This window comes from Nerophis ophidion, linkage group LG15 (genome assembly GCF_033978795.1).
Source record: "Nerophis ophidion isolate RoL-2023_Sa linkage group LG15, RoL_Noph_v1.0, whole genome shotgun sequence".
Classification (NCBI taxonomy): domain Eukaryota; kingdom Metazoa; phylum Chordata; class Actinopteri; order Syngnathiformes; family Syngnathidae; genus Nerophis; species Nerophis ophidion.
Genome location: NC_084625.1, coordinates 23,365,488 through 23,392,860, shown reverse-complemented (window position 1 = coordinate 23,392,860; position 27,373 = coordinate 23,365,488). Strand labels below are relative to the sequence as shown.

At 38.4% G+C, this 27,373-nt stretch overlaps 1 protein-coding gene across 1 annotated transcript in view; it reads left to right on the top strand.

The window, feature by feature from the left end:
• The first annotated feature begins 378 nt into the window (after positions 1 to 378).
• The window catches only part of LOC133569486 (solute carrier organic anion transporter family member 5A1), a 107,649-nt gene continuing 80,654 nt past the window's right edge, over positions 379 to 27,373 (top strand). The window contains exon 1 of the mRNA XM_061921863.1: positions 379 to 528. The gene's annotated coding sequence lies outside the window, so the exon portion shown is untranslated. The remainder of the gene's footprint in view (positions 529 to 27,373) is intronic.

Sequence of the window (27,373 nt, the reverse complement as noted above, 5' to 3'; positions counted from 1 at the left end):
GTATACCAAAAATAATTCCAGTTGTCTATTGCTTTATGTATGTTATTCTACTCAATTGCACCCATGAGATACTTGTACTGTATCTCCACTTTCTTTGGTACAAAAAACAGTAATTTTCTTAATGTTATCCTTTAAATGTGCCCACTCGTCTATCAGTTTTTGCACAGAATTCTTGAATAGGCTCCATCAAGCCTTCAAAGCAGGAAGACAGGAAAAACCCATTGAAAACTGCTGTAGTACTCTGAGTCGCCACACTGTAAGTCATCATGAAAAGGGGGCGTCCAAGAGCGAGCAGGTGCTTGTTACTACCTTGTCCTTTCAGAGAAGAAGTTTATTTTCATTTAACAGCAGTGCTAATGAAAATCTTAGCTAGTCAGAAACATTTTGTGTGCAGAAAATATATTTTAATATTCTTCTAAATGATGGTGGACTATATATCCTCAACAACGTCTTTAAACCAAACAGAGGGTGATCAAGCCTTTAACCTGAAGAAGGAAAGGTGGATGTTCTTCAGATTTAAAAATAAAGGTAAGACCACAACAGTTTTTGATTTGATGAAAGCATGTGCCTCCATTTTTGTTATTTTCATAGCTAAACAACAACCTTTCTTTTTGTTACCCTAAACAGGGGGTCAGCAACCCTAGTGGCTCCCTGGAGAATGGGAGAGAATATTTTTTTTTGTTTTAGTATGTTTTTGTTTGAGGACAAACATGAAAAAACATTCCCAGTTGTTAGGAAGCCCACTGTTTAACATGTTTGTGTGTATGCTTCACTGATGACAATATTCTGTGAACATTGTGTTGTCCTACTAATTTCGGTGGTTCTTGAACTCTCTGTAGTGTGTACTGCGACACAACAGTTTGTTTACATGTAAAATCTTCCATTCCTTCAATGTCTCATTTTGTCCACCAAAATTTGTATACTGTGCGTTAGGGCTGTGAATCTTTGGGTGTCCCACGATTTGATTCAATATAGATTCCTGGGGTCACGATTCGATAATATATCGATTTTTTCAATTCAACGCGATTCACGATTCAAAAACGATATTTTTCAGAATCAAAACGATTCTGTATTCATTCAATACATAGGATTTCAGCAGGATCTACCCCAGTCTGCTGACATGCTAGCAGAGTAGTAGATTTTTTTTTAGAAAAGCTTTTATGATTGTAAAGGACAATGTTTTATCAACTGACTGCAATAATGTAAATTTGTTTGAACTAATAAACGAACCAAAAATATGACTTATTTTATATTTGTGAATACATTGGACACAGTGTGTTGTCAAGCTTATGAGATGCGATGCAAGTGTAAGCCACTGTGACACTGTTGTTCTTTTTTGTTTAGTTTTTTATAAATGTCTAATGATAATGTAAATGAGGGGTTTTTAATCCCTGCTATGCTGAAATTATAACTAATATTGATGCTGTTGTTGATAATATTCATTTTTGTTTCACTACTTTTGGTTTGTTCTGTGTCGTGTTTGTGTCTCCTCAATTGCTCTGTTTATTGCAGTTCTGAGTGTTGCTGGGTCAGGTTTGGTTTTGGAATTGGATTGCATTGTTATGGTATTGTTGTGTAGTAGTTTGTTGGATTGATTAAAAAAAATAAAACATAAAAAAAAACAAAAAAACTCGATTAAAAAAAAAAGAGAATCGATTCTGAATCGCAGAACGTATTCGATTCGATCCGTATTCGAATAGATTTTTTTCCCACGCCCCTGCTGTGGGTGAATGCACAAAGGTGCTCTTTGTTGATGTTGTTGACTTGTTGGAGTGCTAATCAAGCAAATTTGGTCACTGCATGACTGCAAGCTAATCATTGCTAACATCCTATTTAGGCTAGCTTCATGTACATATTGCATCATTATGCCTCATTTGCTGCAACGAGGTGGCGACTTGTCAAGGGTGTACGCCGTCTTCCGCCTGAATGCAGCTGAGATAGGCCCCCGCGACCCCGAATGGGACAAGCGGTAGAAAATAAATGGATGGATGGATATGCCTCATTTGTAGGTATATTTGAGCTCATTTAAAATCCTTTACTTTTATCCTCTTTGTATATAATTTAGTTTTGCATGTCTCATGACACATTATCTGTATGTAACATTGGCTGCATTTCAGATGGTTGTTTGTGTGCCATGTTGTTCCAGTCCACAGCAAACACTACCTAGCATGCCAAAGATTGTAATAAATCTATTATAAGAAGACAGCCCGCCATTTCCTTTAACTTGGACACACACATTTATACCTTGGACAATTAAAAGCCAGTAATTTCCAGGAGTTATCTCACCTTCTGATTAGCCTCTGATTTACTAATGGTTTTTAATGTAAGAATGTGTAGAATAAATATTACATTTCAACATTTCTGACAAGGAAGATTTGTTTCAGCCTGCAACAAATAGTCATTTTGATAGTAGGCTAATATAGACACTTACATCATGTGTTGCCTTCATTTTAAGACTTATATACGGCTTTTCATTTGATGTGGCTACAGACAGATTTGTTTTTTGTTTATTTGGTCCAATATGGCTCTTCCAAAGTTTTGGGTTGTCGACCCCTGCCCTAAACATATGTCTAATTGTCTCATTTTATGTACATAATTAGATTAAATTCTCTCCGAAAATCAGTGTAATTACATGATGAAAAGTTATGGTGAAAAGTGTGTATCTCCAATATTTTCATTTAAATACTTGTTGTACAGTATTATAGTAAATTCTGTACAACATTTCCAAATGACCCTGTATGACCCCTACCCACCTTATTCGAGATGTTGAGTTTATGATGACACGCGAGGTCAAACTTCCACCTATGTGATCCACCTCTGTTGCCGGGCAGATAATTGACCCTGACCTCATTGTGGACCCTCCCAAGGGTTTAAGGCTCAAAGGTGAGGTGCGTCTGTGTTGTGTGTGAATGAAGCATTTGATGCGTGCTGTGTTATTTTCCAATGAAAAATTATTTTGGACATTACAGTTGGAAGGAAGACTTGTGCATGTGACCCCCCCACCCCCTCCCTCCCCATCTCCTGCTGAAACATTGATGAAGTTTGAAGCCCCTCAGGCCCACCTAATGTACCCTAACAGCTTCTTTATGGCTGCTCTCTCACAGCCCAGCACCACCTTGGTTATTAGTGCTGCTTCCACGCGTCTAACTCCTCAACAGCCCTAAAGCTTGGGTAGAAAAGACGCAGGACATTTTTTGGGGGTGATTTTTAGTAAAGAAACCGAGCCAACATTGTTGTACAAACCCCTTTTCCATATGAGTTGGGAAACTGTGTTAGATGTAAATATAAACGGAATACAATGATTTCCAAATCATTTTCAACCCATATTCAGTTGAATATGCTACAAAGACAACATATTTGATGTACAAACTGATGAACATTTTTTTTTTTTTTTTTGCAAATAATCATTAACTTTAGAATTTGATGCCAGCAACACGTGACAAAGAAGTTGGGAAAGGTGGCAATAAATACCGATAAAGTTGAGGAATGCGGGTTGTACATATATATATATATATATATATATATATATATATATATATATATATATATATATATATATATATATATATATATATATATATATATATATATATGCGCGTAAATCCTTTGATGTGGCACAACTTTTTGACATCCCTTATTTATTGCGGCAGACAATTTTTTGACCTCCCGCTATTACTTTTGGGACACTTTTTACTATTTCCTTGTATGGTGTTCGGGTCTGTGGGACTTGTTTGGATTTTTTATTAAAAGAAAAATGATAAAATTAATTAATTTTTCAAACTGAGACTCACTGTCTTTCGCTCATTTTCTGTGAGGAACATATATCAGAATACATATTTATTGACCACACACACCATACACCCCCCTCTACACATTTCTATTACATATATGATGTCCGCCCGATTGTAGCTGAGCTAGGCGCCAGCGCCCCCCGCGACCCCAAAAGGGAATAAGCGGTACAAAATGGATGGATGGATGGATGTCCGGGTCCACTGGACACGGGCTAATAGAAGTGTAGAAATTGATGTTCTGTGTAACACACACACACACACACACACACACACACACACACACACACACACACACACACACACACACAGCAGGCCTAGACAGGAGGAGGACAGAGTGTCGGTACACAGAACATCAGAGGGTCGAATGTGCGAGAAAATGAGAGCAGACAGTGTTGACAAACAATGTTGCAACCTTGTGTGGGAACCGCAGGTGCAGCGACGCAAAAGAAGAATCCCTGTGGGATGCAGAAACTGGCAGAGAAATTTTCCATGCAATGTTCATATTGTTGTTACTCAGCCAGTGTTTGTGGGTCTGATGGACGCGTTGCATTTTGTAGCTTTTAATGCCTCACAATCAAACACTTTTATGTTAAAATACTGTTCATATTTTTATTGGAATAAGGTAAGCATCTGTTCAGTATTTTAACATAAAAGTGTTTGATTGTGAAGCATTAAAAGACACAAAATGCAACGGGTCCATCAGATCCACAAGCGCTGGCTTAGTAACAACAATATCAATCAATCAATCAATGTTTACTTATATAGCCCTAAATCACTAGTGTCTCAAAGGGCTGCACAAACCACTACGACATCCTCGGTAGGCCCACATAAGGGCAAGGAAAACTCACACCCAGTGGGACATCGGTGACAATAATGACCCAGTGGGACGTCGGTGACAATGATGACTATGAGAACCTTGGAGAGGAGGAAAGCAATGGATGTCGAGCGGGTCTAACATGATACTGTGAAAGTTCAATCCATAATGGATCCAACACAGTCGCGAGAGTCCAGTCCAAAGCGGATCCAACACAGCAGCGAGAGTCCCGTTCACAGCGGAGCCAGCAGGAAACCATCCCAAGCGGAGGGGGATCAGCAGCGCAGAGATGTTCCCAGCCGATACACAGGCGAGCAGTACATGGCCACCGGATCGGACCGGACTCCCTCCACAAAGGAGAGTGGGACATAGAAGAAAAAGAAAAGAAACGGCAGATCAACTGGTCTAAAAAGGGAGTCTATTTAAAGGCTAGAGTATACAAATGAGTTTTAAGGTGAGACTTAAATGCTTCTACTGAGGTGGCATCTCGAACTGTTACCGGGAGGGCATTCCAGAGTACTGGAGCCCGAAATGAAAAAGCTCTACAGCCCGCAGACTTTTTTTGGGCTTTGGGAATCACTAATAAGCCGGAGTCCTTTGAACGCAGATTTCTTGCCGGGACATATGGTACAATACATTCGGCAAGATAGGATGGAGCTAGACCGTGTAGTATTTTATACGTAAGTAGTAAAACCTTAAAGTCACATCTTAAGTGCACAGGAAGCCAGTGCAGGTGAGCCAGTACAGGCGTAATGTGATCAAACTTTCTTGTTCTTGTCAAAAGTCTAGCAGCCGCATTTTGTACCAACTGTAATCTTTTAATGCTAGACATGGGGAGACCCGAAAATAATACGTTACAGTAATCGAGACGAGACGTAACAAACGCATGGATAATGATCTCAGCGTCTTTAGTGGACAGAATGGAGCGAATTTTAGCGATATTGCGGAGATGAAAGAAGGCCGTTTTAGTAACGCTTTTAATGTGTGCCTCAAGGGAGAGAGTTGGGTCGAAGATAATACCCAGATTCTTTACCGTGTCGCCTTGTTTAATTGTTTGGTTGTCAAATGTTAGAGTTGTATTATTAAATAGAGTTCGGTGTCTAGCAGGACTGATAATCAGCATTTCCGTTTTTTTGGCGTTGAGTTGCAAAAAGTTAGCGGACATCCATTGTTTAATTTCATTAAGACACGCCTCCAGCTGACTACAATCCGGCATGTTGGTCAGCTTTAGGGGCATGTAGAGTTGGGTGTCATCAGCATAACAGTGAAAGCTTACACCGTATTTGCGTATGATGTCACCTAGCGGCAGCATGTAGATGCTGAAGAGTGCAGGGCCAAGGACCGAACCCTGGGGAACTCCACACGTTACCTTAACGTAGTCCGAGGTCACATTGTTATGGGAGACACACTGCATCCTATCAGTAAGATAAGAGTTAAACCAAGACAGGGCTAAGTCGGACATACCAATTCGTGTTTTGATCCGTTCTAATAAAATATTATGATCGACAGTATCGAAAGCAGCGCTAAGATCGAGGAGCAGCAACATAGATGACGCATCAGAATCCATCGTTAGCAATAGATCATTGGTCATTTTTGCGAGGGCTGTCTCCGTGGAGTGATTTGCCCTGAAACCGGATTGAAAGGTTTCACATAGATTGTTAGACGCTAAGTGTTCATTTAACTGCTCCGCAACAATTTTTTCGAGGATTTTTGAAATAAAGGGAAGGTGAGACACCGGTCGGTAGTTTACCATGAGGTCAGGATCGAGGTTATGTCTTTTAAGAAGAGGATGAATAACCGCTTTTTTGAATGCTAGGGGAACAGTGCCCGAGGAAAGTGATAAGTTTATAATATTTAGCACTGATGGACCTAATAATACAAAGAGCTCCTTGATTAGTTTCCCAGGAAGAGGGTCAAGTAAACATGTTGTTTGTTTTATTCCATTTACACGTTGTAACAATTCCTCTAATGTTATTTCCTCAAAATGAGAGAAACTATTTTGGAGGGCAGTATCCGCCGTATATACAATCGTGTCAGTGTTAATAGAACCCCGTTGTAGCTGGGACGCATTGTCTTTAATCTCCTTTCTAATGACTTAAATTTTCTTACTAAAGAATTGCATAAAGTCATCAGCTGAGTGGGTGGAGCTACTGGAAGGAGTCCCTTGTTGGGTTAGCGATGCTACCGTACTAAACAAAAATTTAAGATCGTTTTTATTACGGTGGATGAGATTTGAGTAATATTTAGCTTTAGCTAAGGTAAGCATGCGTTTATAAGTTATTAAACCATCACTCCATGCTTGATGGTGCACCTCAAGTTTAGTCGTGCGCCATTTGCGTTCCAGCTTTCTGCATAATAATTTCTGAGCTCTAGTTTCTTCTGTAAACCACGGGTTCGCTTTTTTGGAGCCTTTTTTAGCTTTAGCGGTGCTATGTTATCAATGGTTTCGCGCAGGGCGTCGTTAAAGTTGTTAGTGAGGTTATCAATAGAGCCCACATACTTTGGGAATGGTGCCATTACCGAGGGCAGTAGGTCAGCAAGAGTTGTCGTTGTGGCCGTATTAATGTTGCGGCTGCTATAGCAGTTATTATTATTATTAGTTTGACGAACATGCGTCTGAACCTCGAATTTTATAAGGTAATGATCGGACAATACTTTAGTGTACGGGAGTATCGTAACTTTGGAAACGGTGATACCCCTGACAAGCACTAGGTCTATCGTATTACCGTTGCGATGCGTGGGTTCATTTGTTATTTGTGTGAGACCACAGCTATCAATTATAGTCTGGAGCGCAACGCACGGTGGGTCCGATGGGGTATTCATATGGATATTAAAGTCCCCCATTATGATTATATTATCGGCGTGTGTCACTAGATCAGCAACGAACTCTGAGAATTCATTGATAAAGTCCGAATAGGACCCTGGGGGGCGGTAGATAACAGCCAGGTGTAGAGGGAGCGGTGTGACAGACTTCATAGTAAGCACCTCAAACGATTTATATTTATTATTTATGTTAGGACTAAGGTTAAAGTTTTCGTTGTATATTAGTGCGACCCCCCCATCCCTTTTAAGCGGACGGGCAATATGCGCATGTGTAAAGTTAGGAGGACATGCCTCATTTAGCACAAAAAAGTCGTTTGGTTTAAGCCAGGTTTCGCTGAGACCGATGACGTTAAGATTGTTGTCTCTGATAATATAATTAACTAACAACGTTTTGGGAGACAATGATCTTATGTTTAAAAAACCTATATTATAGGTAGTCGGCTGTTTTAGGGAATTTTTGATCAAATTATCCGTAGTAGCAATATTAATAATGTTGTGTTTATTATGCCCAGTGCATTCAGTATAATTACGACCGTATCTAGGAATTGATACGACGGGAATGTTCCGATTGTTTGATTGTTGCTTTGATAAACTGCACGCATCATGGTTAGCCACCTCAGTAACGGAGATTTTCCGATTGTTTGTTTGTTGCTTTGATAAACTGCACGCATCATAGTTAGCCACCTCAAAGCAGAAAAAACTTGTTCTAATTTAACTGACTCCTTACCCAGACCAGTAGTCTCGCATTTTCCATTTAAATCCGTCTTCAGGATTCCTTACCCAGACCAGTAGTCTCGCATTTTCCATTTAAATCCGTCTTCAGGATGGAGGGAAGTGGTGTTCTGTGGGGATTAGCCTTCTGCTTTGTTTTAAGCCCCGCTCGGCATCCGCGTTTCCGATCACACCGCTGGCGTCTGCTCCGTAGACGGCCCCCGCTGCTTCAAGACTCCCCTGCTTCACAGGCCGCTGGATGTAGCCGCCGACGTATTCCCATGCTAGTTAGCACGTCGAACAAGCACGCGTCTATCAGTCCAAAACGGCCCGATATGTCCATATCCAGAAGTGTCTGGCGGTCGTACGTGATCACGGAGTGACCACGATGCGAGCCAGCCATGAAGTCTGCAGAACTGTCCGGCATTTCCGCCAAATGTTCCATCTTTAGCAAGAGCTCCGCAGTGTCGCAGCCCGTCCGGGCGCCGCCATCTTGCTATATCTTGCTATACCTTTGAACAAGGGTTAACCAGGTCCAAAAAACTATTTGAGATTAGAATCTATTTTGCCAGAGTGACCCGGCCAAGAGGGCTGCAATAACAGGTTTTTATAAAAAAAAAAAAAAAAAATAGAACAACAAAAAACACAGTCACAGACAATAGTTAAAAGTACAAATTACAACATAAACATAAAAACATGCAATAGGTAAAAACTAAAATGTTTCAATAAAAACATCTTAAAAACAAGTATAGTATGCAATAGAATAGAAGCTTCTCGATCCTTTAAAATGGTCAGAAATTCAGGTAGCCCCAGTTCCTTTTGTAATTCATTATATGATAATGGAGCAGCAAATCTGAAGGCTTTTTTTTACGGAGACTTGTGTTGGCTCCAGGAACCAACACGCCAAGGATGTCCTGTGACATTAAAACCGGAGCGACTGGAGTCTCTATGCATAAAAGAACATAAATACGGGGTAACCAGACTGCAGGAGCTCAAAGGTTTGCGCTACAGCAGGGGATGAACAATATGTGACCGCATCCTCTGCATAAAAATGGAAGGCAGCATCTGACAAATTACCACAGAGATTATTTACATAGATGGGAAACAACTACGGACCTAATAGGAAACCCTGAGGTACACCCCTTTATTTAATACAGGGACGAAGGACGAGGAAGACTCAGCAACCTAGACGCATTGGGTTCTATTGGACAGGTCATTAGGGAAAAAAATGCAATTTGTCTTTGAAAATACATTTTTGCCTGGCCCACATAGGAAAATGTGCCTATGTATGAGTCTTTCTGTCTTTGCGTGACACAACTTTTGATGTGCCGCCTTCATCGTGGGACCCTTTGTAAAAACGTGAGAATACTGTCTACTTTTACTGATCTGCGCATGTTAGATCTTGTGTTTCTATTGTAATGTGCAGCCGTTTTGACATATCACCTATTTTGGAAAAAAAATCCTGTGTGTCTGTGGACATGCCTTTCTTTTTATTTTTCACCATTGGCCACTGAGTCTTTGTAAGAAAATTTCCCTTTCAAAAATGATCTTGTCATTGTGTGTGTGTGTATGTGTGTGTGTGTATGTGTGTGTGTGTGTGTGTGTGTGTGTGTGTGTGTGTGTGCGTGCGTGCGTGCGTGTGTGTGTGTGTGTGTCCACAGGGAGTCACATAGTAAGGCGTGTGTTTGACTATTCTGTCGGCCTCCCCACTGTGTTTACCTCTCCAATGGTAAAGATGCCATATGTTAAATGAGCTTGTGTTACATCTCTGGTTGCAAGGTGGCCACACACACACACACACACACACACACACACACACACACACACACACACGCACACGCACACGCACACGCACACGCACACACACACACACAGCACGAAGGGTTATGTCAACCAAAAACATTGATCTGTTTATGCTTTTTTTAACACATGAGATTCATCTGTGCCGTACTGTCATTGATTCATGTGCTAACAGCACGCCAATTCATTAGCATTGTTGTGACACTCGCAGATAAAAGTCCATCAGTGCTCTCATTTTTAATTAAAACCAAGTAGAAGACTGCGGACTTAATAGAAACTATACATTCGGGAGTGTTATTGACAGTGTGCTTATTGACTGGTGAGCATATACGGGAAGGGGGCTTCCATATTTCTCATAATGCAGCAGAGAAGAAAAAAAAGAAGAAGAAAAACTGCCGAGCTCGGCATTAATTTTCTGCACTTCAGACAAGTTTCTCTTGTGGGGATTTAATGTAGCCACTAAGTGTGCAGCCTATAGTATATGGCTTTAAAACATCTCTCTAAGTTGCTTTTTTTAATGGATTTTATGACATAAATCCTTTTCATGGCCAAGCTGAAAGCAGACTAATCGCCTTTGCTCAACAGTTTAGTTGTCATAAGTTCAGTCAAGTTCTTTTTTGTTTGCGTATGTTGTAATATAGTGGGTTTTTTTGTAAAATATAGTTCAAATGGTGCTCATATAGTTGGAATTTATACATAGCTTGTCCCTTTTTTTGTACATTTTCCTATTAAATTGGAATTGTTGCTCAAATACAAATATTCCCAATTAGATTGTGTAGAAGAGGTCTTTAAACTGAAAAGCGAGTATGAAAGTAGAGTGAGTGTATGGAATATGATGTATATTTTTGTAATTTTTTTTATTTTATTTTCATTTATCTGTCATTTTTGTATTTTTAAATTGATTATTTAAATTCTTATTTTTTTACTTTTCATTTCACATATTTTAGTTGGTAGAATGTGTGGCAGTTTTTAAATGATAGTTAATGTGGCATTGTTGTGGCATGTTTCATTTGGGAAGCACAACATATCTATTTATTAAATAATAGTATATTATATCTTATTACATGATCCAAAAGTAAATGTGTTTAATTAATGAAATATATATAAAATAAAAGAATCACAGTTGTACTACCATGATTAATAAGATTTTAATATATAAATATTTCATTGGATATTTCTAAACATCTTATTTTGGAATATACTGTACACATTTCAGGGTTTACCCTAAACTGCCAAGATACCAGTGGGGGTGTGGTTTCCATGACGTCATTGAGTAATTTGCATAATTTGCTGTAATGATATGATTTTCTTTAAAATGGTTAAAAAAATGTATACTGCATTTCAAACAAATCTGTTATTATTAATTAGTATTAACATGTATGTATATTTTTAATCGTTTTATTGAACAAGGTAGTGTGTTTAGAATTTTTCAAGTGTTTACAGACTTTTAATTACTTTAAAAAAAATTAAAGACAGAGACTACTTCTGTCCTTAGATGTCCCTGACGAAAGAAAAGAGCCGCAGCGAGCAAGACGTCAATCTTGCTTCGTGCTGTTGCTATAGTTTCTTTTCTTACAAATATACAAATCACGTCCACATTGCAGACATTCTCGCAACGCTCCAGACAATGGTGTGCGTTTTGTTTACATCCAGTTTCGGTAGTGCGGTTTTCGGTGACCAAACTCTTTTTTCGGTTGTCAAGTTTTCGGTACATCACTTTTCAGTAACGCGCAAATACAAACCCCAAAACCAATTAAGTTTGCACGTTGTGTAAATCATAAATAATAAAAAAATACAATGATTTGAATATCCTTTTCAACCTATATTCAATTGAATAGACTGCAAAGACAAGATACTTAACATTTGAACTGAAAAACTTTTTTATATTTTGCAAATATTTGCTCTTTTGCAATTTGATGCCTGGAACACACTTCAAGAAAGCTGGCACAAGTGGCGAGAAAGACTGAGAAACTGAGGAATGCTCATCAAACACTTATTTGGAACATCCCAGTGGTGAACAGGCTAATTGGGAACAGGTGGGTGCCATGATTTGGTATAAAAAGCAGTTTCCGTGAATTGTTCAGTCATTCACAAACAAGGATGGGGCGAGGGTCACCACTTTGTGAACAAATGCGTGAGCAAATTGTCAAACAGTTTAAGTACAACATTTCTCAAAGAGCTATTGCAAAGTATTCAGGGATTTCACCATCTACGGTCCGTAATATCATCAAAAGGTTCAGAGAATCTGAAGAAATCACTGCACGTGAGCGATAATATTACTGACCTTCGATCCCTAAGGCAGTATTGCGTCAAAAAGCGACATATGTGTGTAAAGGATATCACCACATGGGCTCAGGAACACTTCATAAAACCACTGTCAGTAACTACAGTTTGCCGCTACTCTGTAAGTGCAAGTTAAAACTCTACTATGCAAAGCGAAAGCCATTTATCAACAACACCCATGTAAGGTGGACTGATGCAATGTGGAAAAGTGTTCTGTGGTCTGATGAGTCCACATTTCAAATTGTTTTTGGAAACTGTGCACGTTGTGTCCTCCAGACCAACGAGGAAAAAAAACATCCAGCTTGTTCAAGGCGCAAAGTTCAAAAGCCAGCATCTGTGATGGTATGGGCGTGTATTAGTGCCCAAGGCATGAGTAACTTGCACATCTGTGAAGGCAGCATTAATGCTGAAAGGTACATACATCCAACGTTATCATGGACGCCCCTGCTTATTTCAGCAAGACAATGCCAAGGCACGTGTTACAACAGCGTGGCTTCATAGTAAAAGAGTGCGGGTACTAGACTGGCTTTCCTGTCGTCCAGACCTGTCTCCCATTGAAAATGTGTGGCACAATATGAAACCTAAAATACCACAACGGAGACCCCGGACTGTTAAACAAGTTAAGCTGTACGTCAAGCAAGAATGGGAAATAATTCCACCTGAAAAGCTTCAAAAAATGGTCTCCTCAGTTCCCAAACGTTTACTGAGTGCTGTTAAATGGAAAGGCCATGTAACACATTGGTAAAAATGCCCCTGTGCCAACTTTTTTGCAATGTGTTGCTGCCATTAAATTCTAAGTTAATGATTATTTGCAAAAACAATTAAATTCCTCAGTGCGAACATTAAATATTTTGTCTTTCCAGTCCATTCAATTGAATATAAGTTGAAAAGGATTTGCAAATCATTGTATTCCGTTTTTATTTATGAATTACACAACGTGCCAACTTTGCTGGTTTTGCGTTTTGTAATAGGCTATATACATAAATTCATACAGCAACGACCTGCTTATGTTAATGTTTTTTGTTCGTGTGGTTTGGATTCTATGTGAGTTTTTCACATGTCTAAAATGGTTGATTATAAATACACTAAATACATAAAACAAACGCTATAAAGAATAATAATCTTAATACATTTGGATGGATGCACTTTACATTTGTACAACAGATCTCAAAGTGCAAAATGTGTTCACTATATATGTATTGTACACACAGTACATACACTATATATGCGCTATACAAGTATAACCCATATACTGTATGTACGTATTGTACTATGTGTGTGTGTATCAATCATAAAATTTGAAAAATATTTAAATATTGTCAGTTGTTTTTACGACATAAATGATTTATTCAAAATATCACAAAAAAAACTTAATTATTGGTCATTTTTATAATGGTTTACAATTATATTTATTTGGTTTATTTATTCCGAATATGTAGTTTATATCCAATTTGTAAATGTAGATATAAATCACATATATTATTATAAAAATACACCAACACATTTTTTTTTTAAACACAGTTGGTTTGGACTTGCGGAAAATAATGTAATTATGGGAATGCATTATTTAATAAATAATACGTTTTATTTTGTATTTATTTCGGTTTTTATGTATGGATGGATGCATCGGAGATTGAATGTTTTCCTTATCCCAGTGAGATAGGTGGATGTATAAAAACAGTGATTAGTTGTAGCATCCCAGTAAGAACAGTTGTTGTCCTGCAGGTCCAGTAGATCAATGCCTCTGAAATGGAGCCCATGTGCAGTCCGTCACATTAATGGTGCGCAACGTCTTAAAGGGCTCTTTTTCTCCTGGTGTTAAGTGAAGGAGAAATATTACCTGTTGTATTCTTCAGCCTTCTATTAAATAACTCACTGGCACCTCTATGTGCCAAATATTGGTCAAAGGAGAAAAGGTATTTTTTGCTGTAATTTGCAATTGTGTGGTGTAGATGTCACCTTCAAATGCTAGAAAAGACTTCTTGCCACGCTGATCGCTTCCACTGAAGGTGAAATGAGCTTCCATGATGAGCTCTGATTCCTGAGAGGCCCCAATGGAGCGGGGAGGCATCCCCCTGGGGAATAAGGTTTTGTGACCTTTTCTTCTTCATCTGCTGTGTCTCCTGGTGGGCCAAGGAGACTACCCAAGTAAAAGGAGACGATGGATGAAATAGTCATGGTTTTCACTTAAAACAAAGTTGTCATCTTTTTTTGTCCCATTTGAAAGGGGAGGTCACAAATTCTTATATTATGTCCTAACCAATTGTGCCAAAAAGATGATTTAAAAATATATATAACACAAACAAGTTCAAATAAAATGATTACAGTTATATTATAGTGTGATTTTAAAACAATACACAGTATGTGATTTATATATACATTTATTGATCAGAGCGTGTCAAATGATAAATAAATGATAAATGGGTTGTACTTGTATATCGCTTTTCTACCTTCAAGGTACTTAAAGTGCTTTGACACTACTTCCACATTTACCCATTCACACACACATTCACACACTAATGGAGGGAGCTGCCATGCAAGGCGCTAACCAGCACCCATCAGGAGCAAGGGTGAAGTGTCTTGCTCAGGACACAACGGACGTGACGAGGTTGGTACTAGGTAGGGATTGAACCAGGGACCCTCGGGTTGCGCATGGCCACTCTCCCACTGCGACACGCCGTCCGTCAAAGACAAATGTCTGTTTTTCATGTAGAAACAAACAATAAAGCCATATTCTATTCTATTCTATTCTATTCTATTCTATTCTATTATTACAGTTTAGCTATATAATACATAGTTGTAGATAAAATGAATACAATTTTACTACCATATTCAATAAAATTATCATTATTCTATGTAATATTTTTTTCAAAATGATTTTTTTTTAAACTTACAATATTTTGATATTGTAGTAACCTTATGATATATATATATATATATATATATATATATATATATATATATATATATAAATATACACACACACAGTATATATGTATATGTTTGTGTGTGTGTGTATATGTATATATATATATGTGTGTGTGTGTATATATATATATATATATATATATATATATATGCGAGCCCGAGAGGTACAAACAGTAGAAAATAGAGGGATGGATGAAAGAAAACACTTTTCTACAAAGTAATGCATTAAAAACAACCGCTCTATGAAAAGTTCTACCGCAATATTAGTATTATTTTTGTTGCAGTTTTAGCAGTTATTTTTCTACTTTCCAAGCCAAAACCACAAAAGCGAGGAGTGTAACAGTGCTAGGTATCATTGAGCAGGAAAAGGGAAGCTTTTAAGCTGTAACTGAGACTAATCCATAAGAATCAATACACCTGAACTCCTCTTTCCATATTGGCTACACAGGCTAATCATGTGTATTCCCTTCACGAGCATCCAAGATGGCGGCACAGTCATCAGGCCTCTTCTTCGCCTTGCTCCGTCCTTTACCTCTTCGCCATGTTTTTTTTCTAGACCTGGCGCCTTATTGATCGCTGCGAGTAAGTTAATAAGCTTTGGAGTCATTCATCAGCAGGGTAGAGACTGGAACTGCCAGCGACAGCCTTAATCAAGTCATTGGCGGCCATGAAGCATGAAGACGGTAATTAAAAGCAAGAGGGAACATGGCCATCACGAAGATGAGGGAGCCGCCCAGGAAGAGATAGAGAACTTCAATTTATAAAGCCGGGATTGATGACGGAACGCATGTTGCAACGTGAAATACTATTATTCCGGTCATCCCATCAGTGAGCGTTCATCCTTCCTGAACTGTAAAGTTTACATCATCCTTCCTTTTCCTCTCAATGACACACACAAACATCACCAAGCAGACAGTTTTCACACAAGCCAAAAAGGAGGAGCTCATTTGTGGGCCAGAAATGTGAACCACAACAGTACCAGTAGCCAATGTAGCTAAGTACACCGTGCACTTGGTTTCTGTTTGGTTGGGAATGGGGTGTTGAATGTTCTGCTGAATGGAAACTGGTCGCTCAGCAGTTGTATGACAGTCATCTATACAAACCACCAGACAAACAACAGCTAGGTGGACTGTACCCTGTACAGTCTAGAATTCTAAGCTATGTGAACCGCTACACTCGTGATGGCAAAGAAAGACTACCCACCTTCGACTGTTTTGAGGTTGAATTGGAACTGAACCTGCGTTGGCTCTAAAAAGGCAGCTATGTGGACCTCTACCGTACCAATACCCAAGTTCTTCTCAGTCAATCGCAGAGTGTGTCTGAATGGGGTTTTGAATGAGAACTGGTCTTATACAATTTTTGTAAAAGTCAAATATGAGAACCACTACACTACTGGTGGCAAAATCAGTCTACTCCCACCCTGTACTGTTTTTTTTTTTTTTAGGTTTGTTAGGAATAGGGTGTTGAATGGGAACCGGTCTCACAGCAGTCAGCCATGGGAACCACTACACCACCAATGGCCAAACTAAACTATACCCTTCACAGTAAATAATCCTAGTATGATTGTGTATGCGATTTTCAATAGGGAATTAACCTGCGTTAGCTACGCAAAAGTCAGCTTTATGAACCGCTACATTACCAATGTCCAAGACAGACTACACCCACTTGTTTCCACTCATTATTAGGGTTGGGTATCGTTTGAATTCGAACGATTCCGATTCCGATTCTTTGTTTCGATTCCGATTCCTGACGATTCTCGATTCAGATTCTTTCTTTAAAAAAAAAAAAAAGGCAGGGTCAAAAAAAAGTTTTGGATATTTTAATTGAGCTAGCTAACCTACAGTCTTTCTGAATGAAATAGTCAGACATTCCCCATCAATTTTAGTTCTATTAACTTTTTATGAACTTTACTATAAATTCCTCACAGGGCTGTTTTCAACTGGAATATAAATATCAAGTCTATGAACTTGATTATAAATATTATAAATTATGAATACATTTTCACAGGGGTACACTTTCATCAAGAGAGCTTTATTTTTGAATACCTCATGAAAACACATTTACACATAAGTGTATGATGCTGCAGGAAACCTCATGAAAACACATTTACACAAACAAGTGTATAATGCTGCAGGTACTTAAACATGTTACCGTGCTCCCACTGATGGGCTAACCTGGGGCAGAAAACCAAATAAACAATAAGAAACAACTTACAAAACCCAGTCCAGATTAGCAGCAGGTACAGTATAAAATCAGAGACAGTTCTTGTTTAGGAAAATGACCATATCCGCCTTCTCAGGCAGGATGCGTGAGCGTTCTGGACAGATAGTGTCTCCTGTCGAAGACGGGACACGTATGAACTCGGCGGTGCCTCATCATGTTCGACGTGCACCCTCCTAAGCACGAAACAGTCCTGTCGCACGTGTTACATTTCGCCGATATTTAATTTTTTTTTGTAAAATTAAGCCACACTTTCGACTGTCGACGCCCGCTATCCATGCTTGACTGACTCGCTGGGCTACATAGGCTCGACTATGCTAACACTTCCGGTGGTGGGCGCTTCTTCGTTGGTGTTCAGCGGCTTCTTTTTCCGGGTCGGCGGACTTATTATTTTTTTCCGGTCGGCGGACTGGGTATCGAAACTAGGAATCGAAATTTAAACTTTTGAACGATTCCGGGAGAATCGGAAAGTTAATCCTGGTTCCAATCGATACTCGATACCCAACCCTACTCATTATCAGAGTGATTGTAAACAGAACTCTGTGAGTTGCTGCGTTATTGATGGTTTAACCCACAGTGGATTGGCCGTCAATAATCGCAGCGAGATTGTGAATGGGGTTTTGAATGGGTACTGACCCTGTGCCCCATGTATGTGAACTACTACACCAATGACCGAGACAGACATCCCAAGTTAATTGTGAATGGACGTTTTGAATGGGAACTGGTTTGGCTTTGGGAACAAATCACTTTAAATGGCAAAGTTTTACTATACTCTGGACTGTTTCCAGGTTTAGATTGTGAAAGTGATTCCACTCTAACTGTATGAAGGTTAGCCATGGGAACCACTACATTTCCAATAGCTTAAATTTTCCCATAATAGAAACAATAGATTTTGTAAGCATTATTTGAATATCAGACTGATCTATTAAGATAATAAAGAGTATGCTAATGTATCGCCAGCATATTCATTGAATCACACCTCTCCCCCTCCTCCTTCTTGTCTTCCTTGTCTCTGATGAGAAAGGACAGAGGTGGACACCGATCCCCCTCTGGGAAACAAACCAACAACCAGAATCCCAACCTTCTAAACTTCACAGGTCATAATGAGCACTGGCAGGAATAACAAAAAAAAAAAAAAAGACCAACACTGGTGTGTGTGCGTGTGTAATCCTTTACAATTTTGTCACATCTGTGTGTGTGCGAGTGTGTGTATGTGTGTGTCTGTCAACACTAACTCCCAAAGAACAACTCAATTACAGCGCGAAGCCTCCATAGATCCGATCCGTTAGCTGGTGTGTGATCGCCAGATCAGCGGGTCGATGGAGGATAACCGCAGTGGGTTTATTTAAGCCTTACCAATCATTAATGCGTGAACCTGTTGTCATGTCGGCCACAGCTCGGTTGTGAGACCCGGAAAGGAGAGTTTGTTTACACATATAAGGTATTTTACACCCTTGAAAAGTAAATATACACAAGATGTGTGCTTAATAGATCCAGTGAAACACATTCAAGAACACTACTCCACTGATTTCCCAAAACAATAACAATGCGTAAGGAAGAGCATTGAAAGTCTAATAAAGAATGCTAACTTTTAGAATTAGCAAAAAGTAAGTAATCATTTTACACTAAATTTATACACATAAACTTAATATGAATTATTGCGTAACTATGTTGATTTTTACGTAAAAAATTCTCGAGTATACCAAAAACATTAACAGAACTAGAAACGTTCAAGGTTTCACTTTATAAACAAAACGACAGCATTTCGTGGTGGTCGGCCATTTTTGTTGTTTATGTTCAACTGGAGCACTTCAAGGCTGGAATTCATGAACACAAAGTGGGATATTACTACCTCAAAGATCAATATATGGTTGTTAAAGAGATATTTTATTAGACTACGCCTATTGTAAAAATTAACCACCCAAATAAAACAACAGCAAACATGGGGGGTTGAGGCAACACGGCAAAATACAGGGAGAAAAGGTTAAAATGTTTTACTTTAACTAAAAACAATAAAATATTATTTATATAGCCCTTAATCACAAATGTCTCAAAGGGCTGCACAAACCACAGCAACATACTCAGATCTGATCACACATCAGGGCAAGAAAGAACTCAACCCAATGGGAACAATGTGAAACCTTGGAAGGGACCTCATGGTGACCCGCATTTTTTGACTAAAATATAAAAACAGTCCTTGCATCCTTGGATTTTTTTTAGTATAAATATTCAGACACCTGTGTGATAAACATAAAAATGGCAACATTATCAGAGTAGTGCTCCAATTGATTGATTGATTGATTGAGACTTTTATTAGTAGATTTGCACAGTACAGTACATATTCTGTACAATTGACCACTAAATGGTAACACCCGAATAAGTTTTTCAACTTGTTTAAGTCGGGGTCCACGTTAATCAATTCATGGTAAAGTATACTCAAAATAATGCGATGTACATGCTTGTCCAGTGGTGTCACTTTGTAAATAAAACAAAACCTGTAATGTCAGGTATGATGTACATACGTTATTATATGGTTGAAACTTTTTTAAATCGCCTGTAAAATCACAACAGTGAAGTTACAGCATGCACTGTAGTAATAATTATTGATGTACTTAACTGTAGAATCACAGCTCTTAGGTTACAATAAATAGTTGTAAATATATTGCACAATAAATTACTGTAAATTAAAGTAATGCAATTATTAGCCAGTAATTTATTGTGACTTTACAATGAATATTTTTTGCGTAATTTTCACAGAATTTATACTTTTCCGACATGGATTTCAAAGTTTCCTAGCAGTCTTGGAGGCATACCTTCTAGAACACAGATGTCATACTCAAGTCCACGATGTCATTTTAAGTTGCCTCCTACATTTCTTTATGTAGTTTAGCACCTTGTTATTAGTGACCTGCCACATCATTTTATGTGGTCCACCACATGATTTTTATGTTGTCTGCCACTTTACCTTATATGGTTTGGCACATTACTTTACGTTGCCTGACACATCATTTATTGTGGTTCGCCCCATTATTTTATGTTAGTCCCCCCCCCCCCCCCACCCCCCCACACATTATTTTACGTTGTCTGCCACATTATTTTATGTGGTCCTCCATATTATTTATACCTTGACTTATGATTTCAAAGCGAGTTATCTGTAAATGTTAGTAAAAAATATAACAGTATCCTATGCACACTGTGTAATGAGAATATAAAATGTTTATATTCATATATATGTATACACAGTGTACTGTTACAAGCAGCCCTTTAGGACAGCCATATGTGATGTTGCCCTGAATCAAAACAAGTTTGACACCCTAGTTCTAGAGCAACCTTTACAATCAAACCTGCCCTTTTACCCCAAAATAGTGTGACGCTGAACATTATAATAGTTCATAATAAGTTTCCTTTGGTTTTTATTTTACAGGCAAAGGGTTCTGTCCATGCAAAATTAAGCAATTTTTTCCTTTTTGCAATGTTTATTTATTATTTAGCTTACTGCAGGGGTTGCACCCTCAAGAAGCCGACATACAGTATATCTCACAACACACACACTTAGCTCCCCCACTTGCCTTCCTTGCTCTCATCCAAACACCATTCAGGACACATTCACTGCCTCGCATACAGTCAGAAATTATAAAACTATTTATAAAAATGCACTTTTCAAAAATCTCTCTGAAAACAGCAACAACATGAGGCTAAGAGTCACATGTGGTTCCGGAGTAGTGGGTTGCAGAGCTCTGAGTGACCTCCGAGTACGATCCTTGTGCAGAGTCCCACAAGGATCGGTTCTTGGCCCTGTACTCTTCAGCAGCTATGCTGCCGCTAGGTGACATCATACTCAATACAGTGTTAGCTTTCACTGTTATGTTGATGACAGACAACTTTACATGCCCTTAAAGCTGACCAACACGCCATGTTGTGGTCATCTGGAGGCACTTCTTAATGATTGTAAAAAATGGATGTCCAGCAACTTTTTGTGTCTTAACGCTAGGAAAACAAAAAATGTTTATTGGCCCTTCTAGAAACAGGTTCCTGTTTAAGAATACCACTTTAAAAGTCAACAATAAAACATTTGTCGAAAGCAACTGCGTAAAAATAATCTTGGCATTATTCTTGAACCCAACTCTCTCGTTTGAGCTACATTCTAAGAGTGTTACTAAATCGGCCTTTTTTCATCTCTGTAATGTCGCTAAAATCCATCCCATTTCTTCTTTCAATGACGCTGAGGTCATTATACATGCTTTTGTTACGTCTCGTCTTGATAACTGGAACACATTATTTTCGGGTCTCTTTATGTCCAGTATTAAAAGATTGCAATTGGTTTGAGTTATGCTAAACTTTTGACAAGGACAAGAAAGTTTGATCATATTACACCTACTCAGTACACTTCAGGTGGAATTTTAAGGTTTTGGTGCTTACGTAAAAAATACTACACAGTCGAGCACCATCTTATCTTGCTGTATTGTACCGTATGTTCTGTCCTGAAATGTATGTCCTGAAAATGCAGGCTTCTTAGTGACCCCTAGAGCCCTAAAACAGTGTGCAGGCTCTAGAGCATTTTCCACTTGGGCTCCACTACTCTGAAATCAATCAATGTTTATTTATATAGCCCCAAATCACAAATGTCTCAAAGGACTGCACAAATCATTACAACTACAACATCCTCGGAAGAACCCACAAAAGGGCAAGGAAAACTCACACCCAGTGGGCAGGGAGAATTCACATCCAGTGGGACGCCAGTGACAATGCTGACTATGAGAAACCTTCGAGAGGACCTCAGATGTGGGCAATCCCCCCCCTCCTCTAGGGGACCGAAAGCAATGGATGTCGAGCGGGTCTAACATGATACTGTGAAAGTTCAATCCATAGTGGCTCCAACACAGCCGCTACTGGCGATAGTTAGAGACACTATCTCAGTAGAAGCATTCAAGCCCTGCCTTAAAACTCATTCATATACTCTAGCCTTTAAATAGACCCCTTTGTAGAACCAGTTGATCTGATGTTTTTCGGCTTTAGCCCACCTCTCCTGAGGATACCAGTTGGCCGTGGTTCATTTCTGCAGTGGTACCAGTCTGGAGAAAATGTTAGTTGGCCCGAATTGAGACCCGAGGTGGATCACTCGTCTGACCACTCTTTGGACCACTCTTTGGACCACTCTTCCATGCACAGCTGTAGACAACTTCTTTCTCTACTCTAATGACTCTTCATGTACTTCATGTACTTCATGTACCAATTCAATAATTGTACCCGCTCTACAGCCATTGCAGCTAGTCACTCTGGAAGGGGGTCCGTACATCTGCGATCCCTTCTTAAGGTTTTTCTTTTTCCCCATATGGGTTTTTTTGAGTTTTAGATGTTAGATCAGGGGATGTCATTGTGAGTTTGTGAAGCCCTTTGAGGCACTTGTGATCGAATTTGATTGATTGATAGAAGCCTTGCATCCAGAGCAGTGCTCCAATATGTCACATGACAGTCCCCCCCACCCCCACCCCATTGACTGTCATGTAATCATTGACAAGAGATGTGTTTGCATGCGATTCCATTTAAGGTTCAGCCTAATGATGATGTTCTCCCTCTACCGCCCCAATTAATGTTTGACTAATAAATGAAAGGCTTCTTGTAAGTGATGAGCCTATTGGTGGAGGCCCGCCTCTTCCACCCCCCTGGAGCAAATGATGCGCGAGGAGGCACACTTCACTGTTTGCTGTTTGCGTTAAAGTGTCATATAAAAGTTTGGGCCCATTGTGCAGCTTCCTGGCCTACAGCGGGGGCTTATGTCACAGGACTAATTGCACCTCTTTTTAGTGTCTTTTGTGCTGCAGCTCACTTCTCTTTTGTGCTTTTGTGTGTGTGTGTGTGTGTGTGTGTGTGTGTGTGTGTGTGTGTGTGTGTGTGTGTGTGTGTGCGTGGGTATGCGGGGTGTGTGTGTGTGCGTGTAGAGAATGTGTAAAGTTTTGGGGGAGTTTAGCTCATAATGAAGGAGCAGGCACGTATATGGCTGACAATGGATTCCCTGGATTACTGTCCACACAAAGACAGTGTTGCAGTAATTGCATTGAAAACACTGCTGCATTGTGTGCACGTGTGTGTGAGTGTGTGAAGGAAGGGGGGGGGGGGGGGGGGGCACTGGCAAAAGGCATTGCTCTGATAGCCGCTCTACCTCAAGTTACACAAGTGTGTGACTGAGGCAGGAGTTTGTGTACATGAGGACATTTTGGTCCACATTTTTTTCTGCAGATACTATTCATCAAATTATAGTTCCTGCATATAGAAACTACTGTTTATGATATGTGCAGTTTGTTGCTGTCCTAATTTGTTTTATAATAATTAAATTTGAATTCAAAGGCATTATTTAGTTTCACTTGTATGTTTGATTATATTAAAATAAATACATAATTAAATTTAGGTATGATATAATGCAGGGGTTCTTAAACTTTTTGACCTCGGGGCCTAACTTTTCCACTAGAGAGGGGTTCCAGGGCCACTCATCCATCCATCTATCCATTTTCTACCGTTTGTCCCTTTCGGGACGAGCATATGTCAGCTGCATCCTGGACAAGTCGCCACCTCATCACAGGGCCAACACAGATAGACAGACAACATTCACACTCACATTCACACACTAGGGCCAATTTAGTGTTGCCAATAAACCTATCCGCAGGTGCATGGACATGGGCCACTCAATTAAACAATGAATTAGTCATCTTGATTTTGATTTGAATCATATTTGTTAATTAATTCTAACATACTTTTCAACTACCAGGAAAAACCTTGTCAAATGATATGTAATCATGTGTTGATCACAAATTTGACAATTTCCCTTGTGAATCAATAAAGTGTGTTTAAGTCTAAAGTCTAAGTCTAAATATTATTATCAAGGCTTAGGTATGGCTGATTAGAAAAATAAATATTAATTAAATAATCTGCAAAATATGATAAAAAAATTACAAACAATTATGCAGTGTTAAAATAAATCAATTCTATGTAACATAGAAAATAAATAATATTATTATGTTTCTTAAATAATATAAGATTAAAATGCAAAAGAAAATACAACTGAACCTCATTAGTCATAATATTTAACCAACTTCTCTATGACCATAGATAGTTCCAGACTTCTTCTATTTGTTTGATATTGTAATTACTGCATGTCTTTGGAAGTGGGAGGAAGCCGGAGTACCCGGAGGGAACCCACGCATTCACGGGGATAGGTTGATTGGTAACACTAAATTGGCCCTAGTGTGTGAATGTGAGTGTGAATGTTGTCTGTCTATCTGTGTTGGCCCTGCGATAAGGTGGCGACTTGTCCAGGGTGTACCCTGCCTTCCGCCCGATTGTAGCTGAGATAGGCGCCAGCGCCCCCCGCGACCCCGAAAGGGAATAAGCGGTAGAAAATGGATGGATGGATGAAATTACTGCCACAGGTGGTGGAAAAGTGTATTACAACCCTTACAGACTGCAGCTGAGAAACAGATATTTTTGGCGCGTCAAGGTTAAGAATCACTGATATAATGTATAAAATAATATGTGTTATGTTTTATAAAATTCATGCATAATTGAATTTCTAAAATGTACTTTTTATTGAAGGTAAATATCAATAAAGCATAATCCTTCAACAAAGCCGATTAAGTTAAATAAACAAGCTAAAACAAGATAAAGTATTACATATTATTCTGGAAATAATTTTTCTAAATAAACACACTGTAATAATGGGTGCCTGTACATTATATAAAATAACGAAACTGTAAATAAATACGAATGAAATATCTTACACAATATAGAAAATTACAAATACGAAAAATACAAATATTAATTAGTGTATTTTTTTTTGTCACTATATGAAACCATTGGTCATTGGATGCACAATCGTACTAAATGTTTAAATTGGTGTACAACTTATTTGGCTATCTTAAAGCAGGGTAAATATCCAAACATTTTTTTTCAATTATATACCACATCCAAAATTATGTTAACTCATATCTTTTTGACTTTGATAGTATTTTTCAAAGAGGCCATGGCATACACTCGGTGGCCCAATTTTTTAGGTACGTCTGATTCGGCTAATGAATACAATACAAAACCTCATTAAAAAACAAACCTTTTTAAAGTGGACTGAAATTATATTGTTGTTTTCAATGGAACTTGTGCCTTGTTTTATTTGAATCATATTTGATCTGAATAGATTGCACGGGTGTACCTAATGATGTGGCTTCAGCCTGTTGTAAAGATGATGATTGCCTATTCAAGCCTCCTCCTCCGCTGTCCTTTCATCCTCTATCCATCCATGTCTTCCTGTGTCTTCGGCCTCAGGCTGATTATCAGGAGTGGCCAGTTTACAGTACAGCTAGGAGGTCATTAGCGGGATGAGCCAGGCCAGAAGGATCCTCTTCAGGGGTCAAGACGGCACAGGTTCTCAGGGGTCAGCTGATATGTAGCAGGGTGGGGTTGGGCCACCATAAAAGATACAGTGGCCCTATCTTAATGAGCGTTTTAATGCGTTACCTTGTCATTTTCCTGTATATGGCATAAAGGGGGGAGGCCCTGCAAAAAGCGCATGCACTTCCAGCTGCTATAAAGTTTAAGCCTCTGAAGAACAATTAATCCTTTCTTATGGAGGTAAATGGTCAACCATGAATACGAAATGTCTGTTTTTAACACTGTGGATGCTCCTGGAGAGAGAACAAAAGCCCCGAAGGTAGTGACCATTTCCATATGTGTGATAAAGGGAACTGAGGAGTGTGTTTACTGTAAATAGATATAAATGCAAAGTAAACTGTTACACCACCTTTTACACTCATAATAGCTGCTACTGCTGCATCCTGTTTTACTCTATTCTATTCTGAATTTGATTTAATCATTTACCCTGCAACATCATTTACAAACTAATAATACTAATAATTGAATTAATTAAATGATTACTTACTTAATTAATCAGTTATTGAAATAATTAACACAAATAATTAAACTAACTTTTATTTGTATGATAGTATTTTTAAAGCACAATTATTTCTATCTAACTAAGTCCAAAAACACTGTCCTTATCATTTTTATTTTATTTTTATTTGAGTTTATTTAGATTCATTTTTTCACTTGACAAGATTGTTGGCAAAATAGTAATACTAATAATTAAATAATTAATGAGTTAATGAATCAGTTATTGATGATTAATAATAGTTAACAGAGAAAAATTTAACTATAATAAGATATTTTTTAAAGCACAACTCAGTCCAAAAAGGCGGTTATTTAATAATCAATTTATTTTACTTTTATTATATTATTCACCCAAGAATATTGATTACAAAATATTACTACTTATAAGTGCTTTCGCCGCTGCTGCTCCCAAGGTCTGGAACGACCTGCCTCTGAGTGTTAGACAAGCCTCCTCTCTTCCTGTTTTTAAATCTCTCTTAAAAACATACTCTTATTCCATGGCTTTTAACACTGAGTGATATCCATCCTGCAATGGCGCCCCATTATACACCTGCTGTGAACCTGTTTTTATGTTTTATTTATTTTATTTTATTTTATTTTATTTTATTTTATTTTATTTTATTTTATTTTATTTTATTTTATTCATTTTTATCATGTTCTTTTTGTGTTGTGTTGTGTTTGCCCGGTTCACATTTTTAACCTGCCCATTGTACAGCACTTTGGCTACCCCTGTGGTAAATTTTAAATGTGCTGCATAAATAAAGTTGATTTGATTTGATTTATAATTAAATTTTTTGTTAGTTAATCAATTAGTGGTTATCATTATTATTATTATTATTATTATTATTATTATTAGTATTGGTATTATTATTATTATTATTATTATTATTAAGCAACACAAAACATCTGAACTAAGTGATAAATCTGATAAGGTTTTTTTTTTTTTTAATTATAATTTCTACATACCTGAATCTAAAACACGTTTCTGGCCTTAGTATTGGGTCCATCTTCAGACTACTAAAAAAACTGTAAAACTCTAAAATCGTGTCCAGTAAAAGTAAGTAACAATGAT